This window comes from Hemitrygon akajei, unplaced genomic scaffold, assembly GCF_048418815.1.
Source record: "Hemitrygon akajei unplaced genomic scaffold, sHemAka1.3 Scf000118, whole genome shotgun sequence".
Lineage (NCBI taxonomy): Eukaryota > Metazoa > Chordata > Chondrichthyes > Myliobatiformes > Dasyatidae > Hemitrygon > Hemitrygon akajei.
This window is the reverse complement of record NW_027332004.1, coordinates 221056-238128: the sequence shown is the minus strand read 5'-3', so window position 1 is coordinate 238128 and position 17073 is coordinate 221056. Positions and strand designations below refer to the sequence as shown.

Here is a 17073-nt window from a genome sequence, read left to right as displayed (position 1 = left end):
TACAGTAGAATAAATTTGATTAACAGACCCCTGACTGTCCAGAGAGGCCTGGTCTAGATAAATATCAGATTATCACATTTCCACATTAATTGTGTTGTGAAGGTGAATATTTACCTCGTAGTTTACTGACCCCGACTGTCCCGTACTGGACAACATCTCACTACAGCCACAGTTATCATTGTTCCTCTGGAAGAAACGTTTATTCCCCAGTGCTGATATGGTGCGTGGGGAGATGGAGTAAAGGGTAGCGAGCATTCTGTCAAAGGAGAATCACAGCTCCCCCTCCCACCATCACTGATTCAACGTACAAAGTGTATTTGTTGATCAGCATGTGCACTGTGATCAACAAAGTGTAATCCAAAGATCAAGGGTGATTGGGGGAGAAAATGTCAATGTCTTGTTCAGGAGATTTTGACAGTCAGCATTTTGACACATCCCTTCCCCCCCCCCGCCCCAATCCATCCTCACAGACGCTGCTCAGCTCACTGAGTTCTTCCAGAAAATAGGTTGAGACGGCAGATCTGCAGTCTCGTGTCTCTGAAAGAGTATGTGTTGTAAATACTCAACAGATTCAAGTTTCAAGATACACAATTGTAAAGAAGGACATAATTATTATTCCGGATCTGATGCAGCACAAAAACTCGGATAAAGAACGCAATGAAAAACACAATAAATATAAATGCGCTCGATACTCTGAACTCATGTGGTTTTGACAGACAATTTTCAAACCGTGCTGGTGCTGGGGTGGGGTTTGTTATTTATACAGGGGAGGCTTAGTCATTGGAGGTGTTGATGAGTCTTACTGCTTGAGGAAAGTAACTGATTTTAAGTCTGGTGGTCCTGCTGTGGATGCTACGTAGCTTCCTCCCTCATGGGAGAGGGGCGAACAGCTCACAGGCAGGATAGGTGGGATCCTTCCTGAAGCCCCTGTCCCTTTTCCGGAGCCTTTCTGTTTATACGTCCCCGATGGAAGGTAGGCTGGGGATGCCGGTGATGCGTTGGACAGTTTTGACTACCAGTTGTGGAGCCTCCCAGTCCGCCACAGTTATGCAGCATGTTAGCCTGCCCTCTGCAGCACAGCTGTAGAAGGACGGGAGTGTAGATGTGAGTACAGGTCTGACAAAGTCTGTGGAAAGGGGAGACAGGGGAGATGCTACTGGTCTGTGACTTTAAATACAAGTTTGAAAACCATGCCGATTACAGGTCGGGTGCTGAAGAAGAGAGCAGAGACCGAGGGATTTCGGTAGCAGGTGGTTCAGGATTTCAGCTGTCACAGGACCTGCATAGAACACAGAACAGAACAGGAATAGGCCCTTCGGCCCACAGCATTGGTGCCAGCATGATACCACATTAAACTGTGATGTTTAAACATTCTCCTCATTTCGATAACAGTCTGCACTATTATTCCTTTCACCAAAATGCGTTTTCCAACACAGTATTCCATCTGCCACATTTTGCCCATTCTTCCAATTTCTTTAAGTCTTGCTGCAATCGCATTGCTTCCTCAGCACTAACTACCCCTTCAGCTATCTCAGTATCGTCAACAAAGTTTGCCACAAAGCCATCAATTCCATTATCTAAATCATTGACAAACAATGTGAAAAGTAGCTCCAAATACCTCGAAACCTGAACATTAATAATTGAATTGAATTGACTTTATTTCTTACATCCTTCACATACATGAGGAGTAAAAATCTTTACATTACGTCTCCATCTGAATGTGCAATGTGCAATCATAGTAATTTAAAATAATGTACAGACTCCAACAGTTTCCCAATCACTTAGGTTAGGCTAACTTGCTTATAATTTCACAAACAAGAGGAAATCTGCAGATGCTGGAAATCCAAGCAACACACACAAAATGCCGGAGGAATTCAGCAGACCAGGCAGCATCTGTGGAACAGTTGACGTTTCGGGACGAGATCCTTCGGCAAGACCAGAGACAAAAAGCTGAGGAGTAGATTTGGAAGGTGGGGGTGGGTGGAGGAGAGAATGCCAGGCAATCGGTGAAACTTGGAGGGGAAGGGATGAAACAAAGAGCTAGGAAGTTGATTCTTGACAGAGACAGACGGCCCTGGAAGAACGAAAAAGGTGGGAGGGGTGCACCAGAGGGAGGCGATGACAGGCAAGGAGATAACGTGAGAAGTACGCGGGCATGGGGAACGGTGAAGGGGGAGAGCAACCTTTACTGGAAGTTTGAGAAATCAATATTGATGCCATCAGGTTGGAGGCTACTCAAACGGAACACAAGGTGTTGTTCCTCCAACCTGAGTGTGGCCTTATCCCGACATTGGAGGAGGCCATGGACTGACGTATCAGAATGGGAATGGGAAGTGGGAATAAAATGGGTGGCCACAGGGAGATCCCGCCTGTTCTGGCGGACAGAGCGTAGATGCTCGTGAAACGGTCTCTCAATCCATGTCGGGTCTCACCGAAATACACGTGGCCACATCAAGATCATCTACGCCTCCCTCTGGTTCTCTCTCCGCCCCCTTCTCCTTTCTTCTATGGCCTTCTTTCACTAACCAACTTCCTAGCTCTGCTCACCCCTCCCCCTGCAAGTTTCACATATCGCCTGGATGGGAGATGCCAGAGAGTATAGGTGGATAACTGTTTGTCGGGTTTGAGGCCGGTGACTCGTGGTGTGCCTCAGGGATCTGTACTGGGTCCAATGTTGTTTGTCAAATACATTAATGATCTGGATGATGGGGTGGTAAATTGGATTAGAAAGTATGCAGATGATACTAAGATAGGTGGCGTTGTGTATAATGAAGTAGGTTTTCAAAGCTTGCGACAAAATTTAGAAGAGTGGGCTGAGCGATGGGAGATGGAGTTTAATGCTGATAAGTGCGAGGTGCTACATTTTGGTAGGACTAATCAAAATAGGACATACATGGTAAATAGTAGGTCATTGAGGAATGCAGTAGAACAGAGTGATCTAGGTAGAATGGTGCATAGTTGAATTACCTTCCACATGAGAAAAGTATTGATAACTTCAGTATCACATTTTGATAGTATTGAGTCAGATATAGTTGTATCTATGAAAATCAATCGTGACTGATTTGGAAAACAAATGTAACTTAGTACCTTAGATTCTGTGTGCAGACTTCTCCAGCCAAGTTATGAGTTCGCAATGTTCTGTATTATGGTTACATGGGGCTTAGAAAAATAGAGGGCGATGGGTAACCATAGGTAATTTCTAAAGTAAGGGCAGTTCGGCTCAGCATTGTGGGCCGAAGGGCCTGTATTGTGCTGTAAGTTTTCCATGTATCTTTGACTCTGTCAGGGGTGTGTGGGGTCTCACAGTGTGTCAGGACCCTGTCAGGGGTGTGTGGGGTCTCACAGTGTGTCAGGACCCTGTCAGGCGTGTGTGGGGACTGACAGTGTGTCAGGACCCTGTCAGGCGTGTGTCGGGTCTCCAATCAATGTATTCGGCTGTGATAAGGAGCGCAGGAAAACAGTGATTGTGGACATATTTACTTTAGAGAATGTGACAATGGTAGAAATGATATTCTTCAAAAATCAGGAAGTGTATCTGTTTGATATTCAGAAATGGGTGTGGGAATTTCACTGTCATGTCTGTTCCCTCGGAAAGCAACATAAGGAATAGTAACCACGTAGCCATATAACAATTATAGTACGAACAAAAGTCATCTCGGCCCTTCTAGTATGTGCCGAATGCTTCCCGTCATCTCGTCCCACAGAACTGCATTCAGTCCAAAACCCTCCATTCCTTTCCTGTTCATATACCTATCCAATTTTCTTATTTTAAAATGCTAATATCGATCTTGCCTCTACCACTTTTACTGGATGCTCGTTCCACACAGTTACTACCTTCTGAGTAAAGAACTTCCCCCTCGTGTTACCCCTAAACTTTTGCCTCCTAACTCTCAACTCCTGTCCTCTTGTTTGAATCTCCCCGACTCTCAATGGAAAAAGCCTATCCACGTCAACTCTATCCAACCCCTTCATAATTTTAAATACCGCTATCAAGTACCCCTCAACTTTCTATGCTCCAAAGAATAAACACCTAACTCTGTAACTTAGGTGCTGAAACTCAGGTAACATTCTAGTAAATCTCCTCCGTACTCTCTCTATTTTGTTGACATCTTTCCTATAATTCGGTGACCAGAACTGTACACAATACTCCAAATTTGACCTCACCAATGCCTTATACAATTTTAACATTACATCCCAACTCCTATACTCAATGCTCTGATTTATAAAGGCCAGCATACCAAAAGTTTTCTTCACCACCCTATCCACAATAGATTCCACCTTCAGGGAAGTATGCACCATTATACATCAGTCTGTTCTACTGCATTCCTCAACGCCCTACTATTTAACATGTATGTCCTATTTTGATTAGTCCTACCAAAATGTAGCACCTCGCACTTATCAGCATTAAACTCCATCTGCCATTGCTCAGCCCACTCTTCTAACTGGCCTAAATTTTGTCACAAGCTTTGAAAACCTACTTCATTATCCACAACGCCACCTCTCTTAGTATCATCTGCATACTTTCTAATCCAATTTACCACCCCATCATCCAGATCATTAATGTATTTGACAAACAACATTGGACCCAGTACAGATCCCTGAGGCACACCACTAGTCACCGGCCTCCAACCTGACAAACAGTTATCCACCAATACTCTCCGGCATCTCCCATCCAGCCACTGTTTAATCTATTTTACTACTTCAATATTAATACCAAACGACTGAAACATCCTAACCTTCCATGTGGAACCTTGTCAAAAAGTCTTACTGAAGTAGAAATAGACAACATCCACTGGTATACCCTCATCAACGTTCCTAGTAACCTCTTCGAAACATTTAATAAGATTTGGCAAACATGACCTTCCACGCACAGATCCATGTTGCCTGTTCCGAATCAGACCCTGTCTATCCAGATAATTATATATTCCACCTCTAAGAATACTTTCTATTAATTTACCCACCACTGACTTCAAACTTACAGGCCAATAATTGCTAGGTTTACTCTTAGAACCCTTTTTAAAAAATGGAATCACATGAGCAAGATGCCAATCCTCGGGCACCATCCCCGTTTCTAATGACATCTGAAATATTTCTGTCTGAGCCGCTACTATTTCTACACTAACTTCACTCAAGGTCCTATGGAATATCCTGTCAGGATCCAGAGACTTATCCACTTATATATTCTTTAAAAGCGCCAGTACTTCTTCTTTAATCATCATAGCTTCCATAACTACCTTAATTGTTTCCCTTACCTTACACACTTCAATAACCTTCTCCTTAGTGAATACCCAAGAAAATAAATTGTTCAAAATCTCCCCCATCTCTTTTGGCTCCACACATAGTTGTCCACTCTGATTCTCTAAGGGACCAATTTTATCCCTCACTATCTTTTTGCTATTAATATAACTGTAGAAACTATTTGTGTTTATTTTCACCTTATTTGCCAAAGCAACCTCATATCTTCTTTTAGCTTTTCTAATTTCTATCTTAATATTCATTTCACATTCTCTATATTCCTCGAGCACCTCATTTACTCCATGCTGCCTATACTTTTGGATACTTACATGGTTGTAAGGAGGATGGAGGGATATGGACATGGTGTAGGAAGGAGAGATTATAGTTTGGGTTTGTTTGATTTACTTCTTGGCTCTTTTGGCACAATATTATTTGCCTCATGGCCTATTCCTGTGTTAGACTCTTCAATATTCAATGCACGTTCACTTACCTTTCAGCTCACAGAGAAACGTCAGTAAAAGTTGAGCGGGAATTCGTCGATGGGAAGGATCACAACCTGATTGAATTTGAACAAATTGAGGAAATCATTTTTGTAAAATTGTGAAGTGTGCTGTGTTGCGATCAAAATTTAAATTAATCTCTGATATTATCTCACCATATATCTGGATTTCCTTCAGTATTTTGTCCAAACCTGGGACACCAATCCGCATTTTCACAAAGGTTTCCCACATCACCCTCGGGGCGCGGGAGCCTTTCTCCATCACCAGGCTCAGGAGGAGTTTAGAACTGTCCGCCAGCTCTCCCTTATCAGCGAGATCAGAGATTGTCTGTGAAGATTAACGGTGAACCTATTGGGGACTGACATATTCACACAAAGAATGAGAAGTAAATGATGTGCTCTGTAACGGGATCACACTGAGCAGTCACCCGGACGGGTGCTGATCCTGTCTGGACATGGACTGTACATTCTGAGTGCAGAGCACACGGAGGGACATTCACCGTGAACCTGGTCCACCAGTCAATGAGATCCTGGCTGGTCTGTGACCGCTTCATTGACGTGGCTCCAAATCCATAAATAATTCCTCACCGGATTTGACAGTGTAAAACAGAAATCAGAAAATAACGATCACAGATGAAGAATGAAGTCAGGAGGGTTTCTATAACAGAGTGAGCAGTCTCGGAGAAGCTGGAGAAAAGATGATGTGATTCATCTCCTCAGTCCGCCAGTGTCCAACATGACAGCGGATTACCGGCTGACACCTGATGCCTTCCCTTTGTCTTTTTCCAGTGGAGGTTTATTCAGTGATCACACATTACAACATGGCAGTATTCCCCGATCCACACTGTTTGCAGTTACAGATTATTACACAATCATCTCCACCCAGAACAGAACACACTCGACCTCCTGTGGCATCCACTCATGATGTCCCGGTTCTCACTGACATCCTTCTGTCACGCTGTACAGTCTTCACAAACCAAAACATCCCATCATATTTCTATTTAATATTGCAACCCCAACCACACAACTGTACGTGCTCAACTCAATCCGAATACTGAGCAGCTACCCACCAGTCCGCGGGGTCTTTTCACCCCTTTCTATCACTGCTAATTGTATGTACAGTATTTATTTCCCAGTTATTCCTTCATCTAATTTAATATCCAATAAGTCAGAATTCCGACACCCATCGGTGCTTTGATGTGCGAAAATTCAAACCCATTCTCCTTCCCACTCATCCGACATTCCTCTCCACTGAACTGATTCTCAGCCGTATTTCCATTTAAACTCCTTTATTACAACCTCATACAGTTGTTTCCTGCTCCTCTCGCTCTGAACATTCAGCCACCGCCGGTGTATTCACACTTCTTTCAATCATCGCTTGAAATTCACATTTTTAAGAATTATATATATTTATTTCTGATTTGTTTTTATGCTTTATTATCCGATGAGTGAGGGTCCCGACACCCATCAGTCCTGTGACGTGTGAAAATTCAAACCCATTCTCCCTCCCACTCACCCGATGTTCCTCTCCGCTGAACTGATTCTCGGCCGTTAACGCCAGGCTCACTCCGTGCACCCCTCTTTCCATCGCCTGCTCCAGCCTGTCCCGGTAGAAGTCCGTCAACTGCAGCAGCTGGGAATCGTCCCAGCTTGCCAGGAGCTCAGTGATCACTGTGGAGGAAAATGAGGAACATTAAAGGCATTACCGACCTCCTATGGGTCAGCAACTTTATATGGAACCTAAATTTGGAGTTCCAGGTCAACAAACACAGTACGAAATATATAAGGGGGGGGGTGGGGAGACGGGGATAGAAGGAAGGTACTGGAGGGGGAGATGGAGGAGGAGAGTGAGGGGCAGGGGAGAGAGGGAGGGGTGGGGAGAAGGAATCAGAGAGCGCGTGGGGGAGACAGCAAGGAGTAGGGGGAAGTGGAGGTGAGTGTCGTAGGGCAACGGGGACAGGGAAGGGGAGTGATAGGGAAGAGGTGGTTTAAGAGAATGGGGGTCGAGGGAAAAAGTGGCAGGAGGGATAGCAGGAATGGGTGGGAGGGGTTGGAGGGGGATGTGGGATGGGGATGGAGGGTGCAGTGCGGAGCGAGAGAGGATGGGCATAGGGTATAGCTCCTGCGGCTGAAGACTGCTCTTTCCTGTACCCAGGAATATACCGTCTTTATTTGGTACCTGTCCTTGGAAAGAACTCTGCCAATTCCTGAGAATAAAGAGAGCCATGAACATCGCTCTCTTCCTACTGCCTATCAACACCGCTTTGCTCTGGGTTACTGTCTGCCTGCCTAGTCAACCCCTTCCTCAGCAAATCTCTAGAATATCTCACAAAATGCTGGAGGTACTCAGCATATCAGGCAGCATCTATGGAGGAGAATGAACAGTAACCGTTTCGGGCCGAGGCCCTTCATCAGACTGGAAATGAGGGGACAGAAATGCTAGATATTGCCACATTACTTTCTATTCCTTATGATCCTGACCCAAAACGTCAAATGTTTATTCCTCTCCATGGATGCTGCCTGACCTGCTGAGTTCCGCCAATATTTTGTGTCTTTGTGTTGCCCAAAACTTTCAGCATCTGCAGAATGTCTTGTCTTCTGGAGTAACTCGCTATTTTAATGTGCATCACAATCTGCTAGAGGAGCAGGAGCAGACGGTAAATGTACTCCTTCCACGGTGACTGTGTTTCCCTCAGAGATGTTAACTCTCTCTCTCATCTCTCTGCTCAGTTGTCACAAACACTTTGTGAATTCCCGATGTTGAATTAAAGCCAGATGCAGAATCAGCAGAGTATTTATAAATTAAAATAATTCGCCAACATACCCGTGCCCCTTCCCGATGTTAACGTCACTGGAACTCCTCCCCTGCTCACACATTGATCCATTTTGAGGACAGGTGTGATCAGATTTTGCTGCTCTGTAACAAAAAAATAACAGGAAGGTCAAACATTAATTGAGGTTTAAAGGAAAACACTGTTTTGTTTTTAAACTGAGGCAAACACTTCCAAACATCTTGGGCCTGTCCACTGAAGCCTAGACATGGCCTGATCCACCTGTGCCCATCCAACCACAGTCACCCAATGTCCATTTCCGCACTCTCCATAGATTGTACACTGGGCCGGGATTCTCCAGGGTATCGACTTCCCATATTGCAGGCAATTACCCTTTAGGAGCCAATCTTGTGCCCTGGACCGGGAGTGATGTGTCAATGGAATGGTAAGGCAGGTTGAGCAGACAGTGCCCATTGTTTTGGCCCTCCTACCACTGGTGGCGTTATGGACAACTGTTACAGCAGTGTGGGTTGAGACATTTCTGCTGACGATGAGACTTCTATCCCTCTCGTCACAAGATTATACAGATTTCTCAGTCACACCTGATTTTCATCGTTTCCTTTCAAGTGAACATCGCCCGCCATTGACACCTACGGCAATATATGATTTGAGTCCATAGAGAGACACTCTGATATCTTAAACAATGCAATCTCACCCATAGCATTGTCCTGAAGCATTATAGTTTGTTGGTTTTTTTTTTCCCGGCAGGACATTAAGAACATTATTAGCACAGGAACTCGGTTAAGATTTCTTTGAGCATATCACCTGACTATTATCAGCTGGGGACAGACGGATGCAATATATCTTGTTATTATCCACTCAGATACGATAGACTTACACTTGGGTACAGTTCAGTTTCATGGCCTCACGTTTGTATGTTTGCTGATTGCCAATAAAGGACCCAATACATATCACCGACTTTTGTAACAATCAGCATGGGAGCTGAGGGTGTGTCATGCAAGTATAACAGATCTGCGGGGGGGGGGGGGGGGGGGAGGTTGCCAGCAATGGCAAATTTGCTTGGTTAAATCTCACCGCTACATTCTCAACAGATGTTTCGCAACCTACCGGTCATTGAAATATTCTGAGATACTGTGTATTTTGCTTCAGTATTCACAGTGAAAAGGATCTTGACAATTGTGGGGATGACTTACCGCAGAATGAAACACATGAGTGTATGGACTATAAGAAAGAGCATGTGCTGGATCTTTTGAGAGGTATTAAGTTCGATAAGTCACAGGGACTTAACCAGATATACTCCATGCTACTGTAGAAATTGAGTAAGGAGATTGCTGAGCCTCTGAAGATGAGCTTTGCATTGTAGCGATGTGCTGCATACAGAGCTAGGAATAATGACACTCAGTAAGCTGCACTCAGAACTAGTTTATTCAAACTTCGCGGCGCTGGCTTTTACTCAGTACTGTTCCCGCCCTCTCCTGGCGGATATGACGTCAGAGATGCATTACAAAAGTCTCTTCCCGCGCGTGGGCTATTTGTGAGCTGGTTCGCCTGCGTAGATAGTGGGTCGCTACATAACTCCCCACCCCAGATCCGGCGATGCATCCCCCAAATTCTACAGTCAGGACCAGTCTCTGTTTGGGCGGTCTGCCTCTACGCCACTGTGCCTGAACATTGACCGGCTGCGCCAAGACCACATGGGCCGATTTGAGCCGGTCCACCGTGAAAACCTTCTCTTTCACCCCAATGTCCAGAACGTACATGGATCCGTTGTAGTGTGGTAAACGCAAACGCAAAGTTGCATAGTTTTGATTTGTTCCGTGCAGTACACACCTGGGGACCGACCGACGTCATATATTTTGTTATTATCATCTTAAATACGCTGAACTTACACTTGGCTACACTTCAGTTTTATCCCTTCAAGATTGTATGTTTGCTGATTGCTAATAACGGATCGCATACATATCACCGACATTTGTAACAACCATCATTGGAGCTGAGGGGACGCCATGCCAATATAACAAATCCGTGGGGTCGCCAGTAATGGCAACTTGGTTTGGTTAAATTTCACCACTACATTCTCAACAGACATTTCTCAATCTGCTGATCAGTTAAAATATTCTGAGGTACTTAATGATGACTTTGCTTCAGTATTCATCAGTGAAAAGGACCTTGGAAATGTGGGGATGACTTACAGCGGTCTAAAACGCTTGAGTAAATAGACTTTAAGAAAAAGGATGTGCTGGAGCTTTTGAATGTCATTAAGTTCGATGAGTTGCCGGGACTGGATGAGATATACCCCAGGCTACTCTGGAAAACGAGGGAGGAGATTGCTGAGCCTCTGTCGATGATCTTTGCATCATCAATAGGGACGGGAGAAGTACCAGAGTATTGGAAGGTTGCAAACATTGTTCCTTTGTTCAAAAAAGGGAGTAGAGATAACCCAGGAAATTATAGACCAGTGAGCCTTACTTCAGTTGTGGGCAAGTTTTGGAGAAGATCCTGAGAGGCAGGGTCTGATTAGGGATGGTCAGCATGGCTTTGCCAAGGGCAGGTCATGCCTTATAAACCTGACTGAATTATTTGAGGATGTTACAAAACACATTGATGAAGGTAGAGCACTGGAAGTACTGTATATGGATTTCAGTAAGAGGTTAGCTAAGGTTCCCCATGGAAAGCTCATTCAGAACATAATGAGGTATTGGATCGAAGGAGACCTTGCTTTGTGGATCTAGAACTGGCATGCCCACAGAAGGCAGAGGGTGGTTGTAGATGGTTCGCATTCTGCATTGATGATGATGACTAATAGTGTTCCGTTGGGATCTGTTCTGGGACTTCTTCTCTTTGTGATTTTTACAAATGACCTGGATGAGGAAGCTGAAGGATGGGTTAGTAAGTTTGCTGATGACACAAAAGTTGGGAGTGTTGTGGATCGTCTCCAAGGTTGTCAGATGTTACAGTGCAACATCGATAGGATGCAGAACTGGGCAGAGAAGTGGCAGATGGAGTTCAATACTGATAAGCGTGAAGTGGTTCATTTCGGTAAATGAAATTTCAAGATAATATAATATTAATGGTAAGACTCTTGTCAATCTGGAGGCTCAGTGAGATCTTGGGGTCCGTGTCGATAAAACACTCAAAGCTGCTGCACACGTTGTCAGTGTTGATAAGAAAGCATATGGTGTGTTGACATTTATCACCCATGGGATTGAGTTCAAGAACGTGAGGTAATGTTACAGCTCTATAAGACCTTGATTAGACTCCACTTGGGAGTACAGTGTTCATTTCGGTCACCTCACTACAGGAAACTATATGAAAGCTATTGTCGGCGGGCTTTTGGGGAGTCAGCGCGAGGGGGTGAGAGAGAGAGGACGCGATGCTGTAAACTGGGCGAGGAACGGACCCCAAGCGGGGCTCCGAGGCAGGATGTTCCGCAAGGAGAGGAGAGGAGACGATGATAGTTGGAGAGGGAGGGAGGGAGATCCCTCCCTCGCGCAGATCTCCCCAAAAGCCCGCCAACAATAGTTTACAGACTCAGAAGGAAGAACAACATTAATCCCAATTGGTTTACAAAGGAATACAATTCTCGTTATCAGTAAATTTTAACCTAAACAGGCTTCCAGCACTCTCTCATAACAAAGAAGCATTCCTACTTTTAACAAAACAAAGAAGCCATTTTAACATACGCATTAACAAAGAAAAAGAAGATGCTCCCTTTACGCACAGATCAGTCACCCTTTACTTAAGATATTCTCCTTCTCTCAATTTTAAGGGAAAGCATCTTTATTCTGAGACTGGGCTTTCAGTTCCCAGACTCTCCGCCTAATGGAAACATCCTCTCCATGTCCACTGTAACCAGGTTTTTCAGCATTCGGTAGGTTTCCTCAAACAAGAACCAACACAGCCCCGACTGTCCTTCTGAATTCCATTGAGCACAGGCCCAGAACCATTGACTAACAGACAGGTGACAGTGAGGGGAAATCTCCAAAATGGTTTGAACACTGAACCCCTGGGTCCAATTCTACTGCTGCAAACATTTAATGACCTCCTCTCCATGTGAGGGATGGTATAGGAACTCATTCTCTCCTCAGATTAGCAGTCATTGCCTCCAAAGGAACCCTAGAAACAAACAGCTGAGACCAGACCAGAAATACTCGCTTAACACCTCATAAGCCGGAGCAGCTCGAGCCCCGGGTCCATTTTACCTGGATCGAAATCTGTGATAGGGTCACACGTGCCACTGACCAAACCCAGAATCCTCACACTTCGTCCCCACATCAGGGATTTCCCTACAACCAATGTCCAGCAACCCGAGACTTGTGATTCATTGTGGAAGGAGGAACATTCAGCCCCATCTACAGAAGTACTGACCTGGTCAAATCTCAAAATCTGACAGATCCATATTCCTGGAGTCTGCATCTCAGGAAAACAGCCCAAGCACCAATTTTCCCAGGACTCCCTTGCTGCCGGTAACATGCTGCAGTGTGTAGACCATTCAGAGTTCAAAAGCTGACACTCCTGCATCAACCTGTGGCAGAATGGGAACCTGATAAACCTCTGACTGGGCCAGATATTGGGCTGGAAAACCTGGGCGTGGGTCACCAACAGGCAGGGATACGTTTCATGTTGTCTCCAGCAGCTAAACTGAAAGCATTTTATCATTATCCGATTGTTAAATGAGATCTTGCCCAGTACAATTGGCCGTCACATTTCCTGTAGGCTAACAGGAATAACAGGCTTTTCATTTCAAATTGAAATTAAATGCTGGAAACTCGGTACATCAGATTGGATCTGTGGAAAGAGAAACTGTGGAAGACCCTATATGTGAACTGATGCTGCCCGATCTGCTGAACGGTTCCAGCATTTTCTCTTTTTACTTTCAATGATGCACAACTATTGACTGATTACAAGATGTTTGTGACGGCCTGAACAGAGTTACACAAATGTTAATGCCCACATACATTAGTTTTGTCTTCATACCAACACAGGGATAATATAGTCGATAAAGTCAATGCTCACAACATCCTCCCCAACCCACTGCTCCTGAGGCCGATGTGTCTCAATGAGGGACCGTGACCAGAGAGCGATAAAAATGAGAAACACTCCCTGCAGGTCACATGGGCTGTTACCCTGGCAACAGAAAAAGTGGCTCTCCAAAAATGACAAAAAAATGAAATAACACACTCACTTTAAATGCTGTCAAGATTAACATTTCGCCATTTTGCCACATTGAAACCAAAATTGTAATTATTGATGCGATACAGACTGACCAGAAATTGACAAAATGGTTGATATATATCATTTTAGGTCGCACATTCATTATTTTCTCTTCAATCCAACACAGGGTTAATACAGTCGACACAGTGAATGCTCACAACATCCTCCCCACCCCACTATCAGTCTGTTCCATCTGCTCCGGAGGCTGCTAACGGTCAATGAGAGGAAATGACCAGAGAACGATAAAACTGTGCACCACTCCCTGCAGATCCTGTGGCTGGCCCTGGCAACAGGGAAACTACAACTCAAAAATGACCAAAACAGGAAATATCAGACTCAACTGTAAACACTGGGAGTTTCCATCTGGCAAAGATTAACACAGCGGCCGTTTGGTAACTTTGAAACTAAAATTGTAGTGACTGTCTTTATCCTTCCTCATTCTGCATTAAATAAATCCTCTAGCTGTTCAGGTAACAAACACCGAATTCAGAAATAACTCGCAGGAAGAGAGGTTGTCGATATTTATCATCGAGGTGGTGGGATGCAGGCTGGACAGAGGTTGAACAAGACGGGCAGGGATTAAGCAGATGGATCGGGTGGGAGAAGGGATCAAGGACAATCACTGATGGCCCTCCAGCAATGCACTGATACTGAATTAACACTACATACTACTATGTACTAAATTGACAAAGAACAGGAACATTGGCATTTACCCTTCTCCCCGAAACAACTTTTATCAACACACCGTAGAAAATATCCCCAGTTTCGGAGTGAAGATCTCACAACCCGGACAGACCCCGGTACGTTTTGTCCAGGAAGCGGGGTGAGACCGCGAGTTCGGGGAAGTTAACGGGACTCACTGCCCAGCATCGGTTTGGACCGGACTCAATACTCACCGCATGGATCTTGTCGGTCTCGCTCCGCAGAGGATCATCCGTTCCACCCCCACCCACCCCCGGCTCCCCGCCCGAGGGGGCGATGAAACTCTCCCGAGCCGGACCCCGCAGAAAATCCGCCGCACCCTACCCGCTTCAACACAGACAAAGTAAAAAATTCACAACCCATCGCGGGGAAGTGAGCATGCGCAGTGTGTTTATTGCGTCATCAGAGAGGGGGCGGGGCCTCGGAGACACAAGCAGATGCTGCTGATCTGCCGTAAAACATGATCACGTGATGGTTGAGGTTCTCCCACGTGACCCGGTGACTGTTCCTCGCCCCTCACACGCTGCCCGACATATCGGCTTCATTTCCCACATTATTTCATACTCACAGCTCTCCCATCTCAGAAACACGTTTTTGCCCGTTTCTCATTTCGTCGAAGATGGAATTAATTTCCATCTTCTGCAGCCCCGTTGTTCCCCAATCACTCACCTCCCACCCCGTCACTATTTTCACCTTCCCACCCCCCCTCAGCTGAATCCACCTCTCACTCCCCAGCTCTTGCAACATCCCACCCCTCACCTCTTTTCTCTGACTATTTCCCGTCCATTCTCAGTCCAGAGGAAGGGTCTCGGCCCGAAATGTTGGGAAATGGACCACTTCCCTCCACAGATGCCGCCCTACCAACTGAGTTCCTCCGGCAGTTTGTATTTTGGTCTGTATAACCCGTGTTAGTATGGAGAGAGGGATTTTACACCATATTCCAGGTACAATCTCCACAAAACCCAAATAATTGTTAAAGTGATTTTCATTCTTATACCAATAACTCTTGCAATAACTAGAATGTACCTTGGACCTCCCTCCCTACCCTCTGCACCTCAGTCCATCTCCATGGAATCTCACTCAGGATTTCAATTTGTCCTACAGAAGTGGGTGATCTCATATTTCCCACATTGGGCTCCAGCTGACCTGTTGTTCCCACTCACTGGTTTTGCCTCCGTAACCCTGAAACCTTTTGACAAGAGACACAGAACATAGAACAGTACAGCACTGGAACAGGCCCTGTGGCCCAAAAAGTTGTGCTCAAACTATTCAATTAATCAAATTGCCAACTAAACTAATCCCTAATGCCTACACAATTTTCCCTCACGTTCACGTGTCTATCTAAACATCTCTTAAAAGTCCCCAATATATCTGCCGCTACCATCACACCAGGCAGCACATCCCAGCAACCCACCACTCTGTGTAAAAATTCAAAAAGCTGGACATCTACTTTGGGATTTGTTCCACTGTGACGGGAAGTTCAAAGCGGGAGCAAGAGATTAATTCAGTGGGGGTAACGCCTTCTCAGCTGGTCTGCCTCTGCTGTTGGATGCAACCAGTGATAGACATCACTTCATACCAATGGGAAGAGTGTAACTCCTCTGTTGACTGTGGGGTGGGGTGTGTGGGTGGGTCAGGTAGTTTTTACCTCAGCCGGTAAAGTTCAACCGTCTCAGCGCCAATGTGACATAAGGAATTGCACACGTGATGTCAGATCCTGGTGTGGGAAACCCACACATGTCATCAGGCATGTGGGGGTGCAAAGTGACATCAGCTCCAGGTGTGGGGAATCCACACGTCTCATCAGGCATGTGGGGGTACAGAGTGATGTCACGTGTCGGTGAGAACTTGTTTTCAAAAGCTGTTCAATGGACATTTTTAATGATTTCAGGAGGACAATGAAGGAAATTTAACAGGCTTCATCACTGAATCTTGTATTGTATGAGATTAAGTCTCCTGCTATGTGCCCGGCTTTGCCATGTTGTTGATGGAGTGGGCGTCGTGGCCCTTTTCTCGAACTGGGTAACAAAACCCCAAACGCTTCTGGGAAAAACTTTGCAGGGTGATCAGGTGTGGGGTGGGTCAGTCAATGCAGTATCCTGTGGTTTACAATTTCATAAAGAGTGGTTTTACTGATGTAAACTGGAATTGCTAGCAGTGTAAACACAGATTCGTATCAGTTAACAGAAGGCCTCTCATCCCTGCAGTCTTCGTCTCCTGGTGAACTAAAATCTCTGACAATGTGGACCACAGATACTCCTTCCTCTAAGTCAGTGTATCATTCAAACAGCTGATTGCTGAGATGCACTATATTTGTTGGTCAGTGAAGTTCCCCCAGATATAGATCGATGGATTTGTTGGGGAGTTCGGGGATGTCACAGTGAAATGACGGATCAGCCAAACCCTCTGTTCTGTCCCTCTGACCTCCGGAGGTTCCACGGGGACCTCCTGCAAATCGCAGCACAGTGCCAATTCCAGCTGATGGCGGTAGTATACCTGTTCAGGAGGGGTGAGGAAGGGGTCTGATCACGGGTTTGTGTAAATTGAGTGTTAGTATGTGTTGAATGTATGTATTGGGGAGCACTTCGGATCCAGTGATCACAATACCATTAGTTTCAATATAATTATGGA

The 17073-nt window shown here is 45.2% G+C and overlaps 2 protein-coding genes across 2 annotated transcripts in view; both read right to left on the bottom strand.

Annotated features, from left to right (window-relative positions):
• Nucleotides 1-17073, bottom strand: part of LOC140723536 (NACHT, LRR and PYD domains-containing protein 3-like) — a 114039-nt gene that overhangs the window by 9818 nt on the left and 87148 nt on the right. The window lies entirely within an intron of this gene.
• LOC140723550 (uncharacterized) overlaps nucleotides 1-17073 on the bottom strand; it is a 448657-nt gene that overhangs the window by 425274 nt on the left and 6310 nt on the right. The window lies entirely within an intron of this gene.